The following is an 8,154-nucleotide window of genomic DNA, read 5'->3' as shown; positions in this document are numbered from 1 at the left end:
TTGGTGCCTCAGGCAGTACCCTGAGTATTGCTCCTCAGGAACTGGGAGTTAGAGGCCTTTGGAAAGTTCAGCTGCCAGCAGACAGTAAGACCCAGAGGAGCATCTCTTCTGCCTGGAAAAGCTTTTCTCCTTCTTTTTGTTTGCTTAGAGTTTTTTCTCTCCATTCTTACAGTACCTCCCTTACAAAAAGGAACATAGTGATGCTTTACCCACCTCTGTGGCATCGTTTGGATGACTAAGAAGAACTGTATGTAATTTTAGGACTTAAAAGATAAAGAAAGAAGGGCAGAGCAGCACCACTTTGTATGGTACTTAAAGCTGTAATTGTGTGTAAGTACTTGTAAATATCAAGGCCACCTTTGGGAACAACTATGTGTAATGGCTTTTCTTGATGTATTCCATTTGTCCAGTAGAACATAATGGTTAAATCAATATAAATTGTCATGCATTTTTTTCCTGCTCTCCCTGGGGCTATTCTTTCCAATTATGTATGTTCAGCTTTGATGTCCAGAAAAAATCAATATAGATTTAGTTGCGCTAAAAAAACCAAAACAACAAACCAACAAAAAAACTCCCAACAAAACAGCAACCAAAACAACAAGCTAAACATTAAAGCACTTTCTGTCATCCTGGTGTGGAACATGTAATACCTCTCCCCCTCAGGTTGCCAGAAAGAGCACCTAACTCGGCAAGCTTTTGTGAAATGAGCAGTAGCATGAAAACAAGTTTATGTTTAATCGTTATTTTTCTTGGGTCTCATTCTTAAACATAATCACTGAAATTGTTTTTACTTGTATTCTCATAAAAGAGCCATTGCCACTTTGCTGTTCCTGAAAAATGAAGGCAATTTCTACCAGAAATTTAAAAAAAAAAAAAAAGAAAAGGAAGAAAAAGCTGAGCTATGTGTCTATCCTGTGACAACTATGCCTTTGTGTCAAACCTTGACTTTTCAGTTCACTTCTATGCACGTCTGTGAACAAAACAGGTCATGATGCAGTCAGCAAGTGACTGCAAGAAGACACTGCTGTCAGACCGTATGTAGGAGTAATCTGAAAATAATAAGAAATGAGAAAGTACACTAAGTGCAAACCAGAATATCTCCTTGTCTATACAAAGATACATTTTTTTCAGAAGATTTAGGAATACAGTTGCAATAAAACCTTCATTTTGGCACTAAGGTCTTCATGGTGGCTCCTGCCCATCAGTCAAACTTCTGTGCTTTTCCAAAGGTCAGATACCACGGTCAGTAAAATAATGTCTTACTTGTCAAGCAGCCTTGAGAAGCAGTAAGGTTTGATGCTCTAAGATAGAATTCTGCTCTTGTTGCAGAGAATAGTTTTCAGGAATGATGAAATACCATTAGACCATCTCTCTGCAAAGCCTATTGGAGCCTCAAGGATTAAAGGTGTTGCACCCCGAAAGTTTGGCATCACAGCTCAGAGGCTGGCTGCTCAGCAAAGAAGGTGGAGAAGCTGAGCAATCCAGGGTGACTGAAGCAATTCTCTACCATTTTGGAAAGCACTTGACTGACTTTAGCAGCCCAAATACCAAAATTGCCTGGATGTCGAAAAGGCAAAATATCTGCCTAGGAGAATCAGGGCTTCAACAGGCAGAAGGTAAAAAAAGAAGGAAAAATACCTTCCCAGGACCCCTTGACCCATTCCTGATATTTAATTATCATTCCCGTGGGTTGGGTTTGGGAGGTTCTGCTCTGCAAACAGAAGCAGACTGAAACAGGTTTGACAGTCCAGTTCAACCAGTTGCTTGCACTTCTTACGGGAAAAAAGGAAAGAAGCCAAATCCTCCAGCAGCAGGTGGGTGTACCAGCACACCAGCTGTGTTACTGCTGACATTACCAACCAGGTGAGGTGCACGGCACGGCCATCGTGGTGCTGATCACACCCTTCATGCCCTGAGCACCCTCAGCTCCCCTAGCACTGAGCAGGGTGTCCACACGAGGTACACTTGGATCTGGTAGGAGGAAATCAATGTGCAACCCTGGTTTTGAAAAAAAAACCAAACAAAACACCAAAACAACCCACTCTGTTTATCTGCAGCTGCTTGGCAAATTATGTCATCAGGGCTCTGTTTCATTGTTTCAAGTGCGTCAAACGTCTTCCGCAAGGCTTGTGTAAGGAGGCAGCGTGGGGGGTGGAGAGCACTGGGAACTGGCACACTCACACACACCCCTACGTCTGTGCTCCCTGGTGCCATCTTCACCACTTGGTCTGGGCAGCAGCTTAGTCAGCAAAGGATGGCAGAGGGAGCTCAGGAACTGAAAAAGTTTCTCCTTACGCCACTCATCAGATGTGATGTCCTCACAGGACAGCTGTGGTGGGCAGATGAAGTAGGCAGTGAGGTCAGAGGACATGTTTTGTTTGCCTCTATAGGGATGAGATGGTGAAAATAGCCCACAGCAACATTTCCCCACTTGTCTCAGTCTCCCTCCCAGTTTCTCTGGCTCAGCCGAGCACCAACAACCACACTGCAGAAATCTCCTGACAGTTTTCTTAGAAGCCACAAGCCAGCTGCAACTTGATTGGTGTCTTCAAAGTAATTTGTGGGAAGTCAAACCAGCATATTACTCACATTATTTCCTCATCTGACTAGTGGAAATGTCTGGAGGGCAAACTGAAGCATCCCAGGCCACACTGCAGCATGGGACACTATGTCCTACTAACAGAAAGAGGCAAGTCTGGGCTCTGTAGGCAGTAAGCCCAGCCCTGCCAAAAGCAAGCAGCAGCTATGCTTCAGAGGAGTCAAGTACACACAAGGAATTGGAAATGCCATGTTTGAGATAGCCTAACACAACTGGGAATTCTGAAGAAAAAACCTCGGGGTGTGTGTTAGCAGGGGACAACAGCACCTCCTTCCTGCCTGGCTGGAGCACCCGCCACCCGTTTAGGCCAGCAGAGACAAATCCAGCCTCTCACAGCTGTTCCCCTGTCATTGATTCCTATGGTGCTTCCTGAGCTGGTTTTAGGAGACAGAACTAATGCTGACATCCCATCCCCTTTGGAGGCTTATTTCTCTGAGTCAGTGCTAAGACTCCTGTCCTTCTCCATGCAGCCGCCTCCAGGCAGTGACCTCCAGCTCAGATCCACAAGGTTCTGCTTCCTGCAGAATGTTCCTGCTTCTGCTTCCTCGACTGCCTGCTCTGGCTCTCCCAGCTGAGCACAACCCTCTGCCTGGTGTTGATTGATAGCAACCAAGGCCTGGTTCAAATTAGAGCTGTTGCTAGTAGGAGCTTGCTCAAGCCTCTGAGCACAGCCCTGATAAGATTATACAAAGCTGTCCAAGTCCCCAGTGAGCAACATTTTCTCCAAGCATAAGGGATTAATCAAGGGGCTCAGCAGCCCTGAAGGAAGAAAAGGGCAACAGGAAAGCAAGCAGAGTATGTGCAGTAACCAGTGGTTCCTTTCCCAAAATACAGCCTGCCCATATGGAGCTCCAAGGAGGGTCCTCTTGAAAGCTACAGCTCTCAGGGTTCTATGAGCCAATGACTTCTGCTGCACCCCTTCCCCAGCTCCCTCCATGGATTGCATTGCCATCTCCTTACAGTACAGAAGAGCTGGAGAAGAGAGAAAAACACTGCAAGCCATCCTCCCTCCTTCCCTTTTCTGTTTCCACATCAGTAGATTAACTTAAAAATCACACCATTTGATAAACAAGTTTTGGAGCTCAGGATGCCCTCTCATTTTCTGAGCCTTTGGGTCAAATTAGATCCTAGCTCACCACTTTTCTTCTCACATGTGAAGGCAAGAATTTTGCCATGAATGACAGCAGAGATTAATCTCCAGGAGCTGAGAGTTTTTAAGTAAAACTCTATTTTTAAAATGAATAGAATAGAATAGAATAGAATAGAATAGAATATTTCAGTTGGAAGAGACCTACAACAATTATCTAGTCCACGTCACACCACAGGACTTGTACTGTGAACAAAAAAAATGCATAACATTAGAAATAACTTGGAAAAAATAATAAGAAAATAAGTCTGGGTTGCCTTTGTGGAGGGTTTATTTGGAGGAAAGCTGCATTTTCCTGAGAGCAGCAGCAACAGCTACATAAATCTATCTGTATTATTCAGGCAGGAGAAACACTGTCAGTGTTTGTCAGTAATAAAATCTTCACTCAGTTCATCTGCTTGTAGATAGATTATACAGAGTTCATGGCCAGGAACAGAAAGGAGGCATAATACAAGAAATATAACAAATACAAGCCTTCTGAATTTCCATTCCATTTGGGAAATCTTTAATTAAGGAGTCTGCTGCTCTAAAGTGTCCTTAGGACAGAAATTGTTGTTGACAAACCGCAAGAGGCCTCCTGAGGTTTCCTCATCATAAGTGTTGATTAAATGCTGTAAACACTTACAACAGTTATGCTGCAGGGTCCATCATTCCCTTGCTTGAGTGCACGCCCCATAAAAAAACCCATCACCTTTCTTTCTATCACCCTTTGCAAAATACCATCCCAAAACTAGACCCCACCTTGCTTACAGTTTTTGCAGTAAATCCTGAGTGTTCGCTGGAAATTAAAGCAAAATAATGAACAGCAGTGGGTTAGTGTTTTTATGAACCACTTCTGTGGAGCTATGAAGCAGCAGATTGCACAAGTGCTCCAAGGAACAGGTTGATTTTGCTAGGAATGTGGAAGTCTGGGGTTGGTTTTGCTTTTATCACATCTGGCTTTAGGTAAGCAGGGCAGATATACTGATATGTGACTTGGGATGGCAGCAAGTGTCCTTAACTGTGGCTCCAATGGGGCAAATGTGACCTGTAGGAGGGCAGGAGAAGGATGAATGTCCTCACAGGCCACCGTTTTTCCTGGAGATGCACATGCTCATGTAAAGAGCTGAGGCTTTTGGGGAAGAGAAGGGTGGCAGCACAGGTAGGGGCAGGTCCTGCCCTCACAGGGGTGGCCACGCTCAGACCCTCCCTCAGGAACTGAGCTGCACCTGGAAACCCAGGATCTTCCTCTCCAGTGAGTACAGATCCCCCAGAAAGATGGGCAAACAGGTCACTGGTTAGCCTTCAGCCCTCCAGAGGAGGATACCAGGCCATTTCTTCCAAGGTCCTCTTGCTTTCACAGGCACCCACATGCATGAATCCATTGTTTTTCAAAACATGAAGAGATGAAGCTCCTGATAGTGGAGAAGTGAAGTGCATTTCCCTAGCCCAGAAAATGGGAAGCTGGGAAGGGCCCTTGGTCCCATGACCTGGTTGTGTGGAGAAGGGAACTGAATTGGACAGGGACTCACAGCTGAACAAAGCAGATGGTACCTTGAAGACATGCCAGAAAGTAGGGCCTGAGCAGGGCTCAGGAACTCATCCAGCTTCACCAGCCCTAGAGCAGGAACACCTAACCCTACTGTCCTCTTCTTTTTAGTATATATGTCTATATTGTTTTTAAAAATTCTGAATGGTGAGATGTTACGGGACTGCTGTGCTTGTCTTTCAGAGCTAACTGTCCAGACTGTTAGAAATTATTTCCAAATTTCTACCCTAAATCCCTGTGCTGCAGCATAGATCCATTACTCCTTGTCTTCTCCACAGTTGATGTGGAGGAGAAAAGACAGCCCCACAGAGGGAGCTAAGCTGTGGAAATGCCTGAGGCTGGGAGGGGTCCTCAGCATTAAGCTTGAGTTTTGCAGAAAAAGGGTAAGGTCTGAGCTGGTGCCAAGGGCCCAAAGTGGGGCATTGCAGTCTGGAGGTGGGATCCCAAGGAGGAATGCTTGTGACCTCCTGCCCTAAGCCCTGCTGAGGGCCTGGGAGGTCAGAGAATAGTAACGTTGGCCCAAGGGGTAGGAAAAGGTCCTGGAGCAAGTCCAGAGAGGGGCAAAGAAGCTGGTGAAGTGGGATCTGGAGCATAAGTCTTATGAGGAACAGCTGAGAGAAGTCGGGTTGTTCAGTCTGGAGAAAAGGAAGCTGAGGGGAGACCTTAACACCCTCTACAACTATCTGAAAGGAGGTTGTAGTGAGGTGGAACTTGGTCTCTTCTCTCCAAGCAATAGGACAATAAGAAATGTCCTCAAGTTGCACCACAGCAGGTTTAGACTGGATATCAGAAGAAACTTCCTCATTGAAAGGGTTATCAAACACTAGTACAGGCTGCCCAGGAATGTGGTTTAATCACCATCCCTGGAGGTCCTGCTGAGGGCCTGGGAGGTCAGAGAATAGTAACGTTGGCCCAAGGGGTAGGAAAAGGTCCTGGAGCAAGTCCAGAGAGGGGCAAAGAAGCTGGTGAAGTGGGATCTGGAACATAAGTCTTATGAGGAACAGCTGAGAGAAGTCGGGTTGTTCAGTCTGGAGAAAAGGAAGCTGAGGGGAGACCTTAACACCCTCTACAACTATCTGAAAGGAGGTTGTAGTGAGGTGGAACTTGGTCTCTTCTCTCCAAGCAATAGGACAATAAGAAATGTCCTCAAGTTGCACCACAGCAGGTTTAGACTGGATATCAGAAGAAACTTCCTCATTGAAAGGGTTATCAAACACTAGTACAGGCTGGCCAGGAATGTGGTTTAATCACCATCCCTGGAGGTGTTTTAAAGACATGTAGATGTAGTATTTAGGTACATGATTTAGCACTGGACTTGGTTGAGTTAGGTTAATGTTTGGAATTGATGATCTCGAAGATGTTTTCCAGACAGAACGATTTCATGATTCTGTGAAAAGGGCAGCTCAGGAACAAACCATCCACTTATGAAGAAAGATCAGGAGTTTGTCTAAGCAAGTATCTTCTCAATTAGCTGACATACAAATTAAGAGATAGCAAGAACCTGAAACATGGGCAAGCAATAAAAAGGAGCATGCAAGTATTGATCATTCACTCTGGGATGAAATCAGAAAGGAAAAACCCCTGCTGGATCTTAGACTGTCTACAAACAAAGACAAAAGTGCAAGGATATTACATCTATGTTAACAACCAAAGGAAATCTAGAGAAATTGTGGCGAAGACAACCTGCTGGCAGATGATAAGCAAAAGACCAAATTATTCAAGGCTCTTTTGCATAGGTTTTCATTGATAGAGCCTGTTCTCACACTTTACACATCCTGCATGATTGAGAAGGAAAGGGAAAATCAATGGTAGGAGCAATAAATGAAGGTCTTCCAGCAGAAGCTGTAGGCATTCAGATCCAGGCAAGCAGATGATATTTACCTGAGGGTGCTGATGCAACTTCATGACTGCTGTCCATCATCAGAAACTCACAGTGATCAGGGTCAGATCTGACAACTGGCAAGTCTTCAGCAGCATTTTTGTGCAAAATCTGAGGAAACATGAGCTGGATGTGCAAACTGTTTAGATGGACTGAAAATTAGCTGGACCATTAGGTCAAAGAATAGTAATCAATGTTGTGATGGGCCATCTGGTTGCCAGTAATGAACAGACATCCCCAGGGAATGACACAGGAGCTGATATTGTTCAATATTTTCATCAGTCACCAAACTGATGACACAGAGGGCACTTCCAGCACATTTACAGATGGTAATAGATTAGAAGCAAAAACATCCATCTCCATTTGATGAAGCTGGTAGAGCTTCTGTCCAGAAAGACCTTGAGAAACTTGAGACCTGGGTCAGTAGAAGCCCTTCAGAGTTCAACAGGAGCAGTGCAGACCCTGTGCTTTGCTGTAGGATGGCATCCTACTGCCTACATAACAGCCATGCATGAAAGGACCTGGGCTTTACTATTAGACTCCAGTGAGAATTTAATATGAACCAGGCAACACATGTACTGGAGATGAGTTAGGAGCAATGTGACTGGCAGTCAGAGTGTATTTATTATTCCCTTTCTATTCAGCGTTGTTGAAGCTGTCCCAGAAATGTTAGCCCATGTTGGGACCCTCAGTTGAAGATGTCACTGACAAATTGGAGAAAGTCCACCAGAGTCCTGCCAGGATGGTCAGTGGCCTAGAGTACATGATCTGCAAGGAGATGCTGGGGGACGTAGGTTTGGGTTAGTCTGTCAAAGAGATGGCCTAGGAGAGGTCTAAAACCAGCCTGCACCCACATGAGGAGGAATGACAGACAATGGGGCCAAACTGTCCACATCAGTGGCAAGATACACAGAAAAATCCTGATCTTCACTGGAGAAAACAAGTTTCTCTTCAGGGGCCTGAAGGAGGATCATTGAGTGGACCTCTGTGGTGGACTTCTG

This window comes from Chaetura pelagica, unplaced genomic scaffold, assembly GCF_000747805.2.
Source record: "Chaetura pelagica isolate M959 unplaced genomic scaffold, ChaPel_1.0 scaffold269, whole genome shotgun sequence".
NCBI classification, from domain to species: domain Eukaryota; kingdom Metazoa; phylum Chordata; class Aves; order Apodiformes; family Apodidae; genus Chaetura; species Chaetura pelagica.
Note: the sequence above shows the minus strand (reverse complement) of the source record.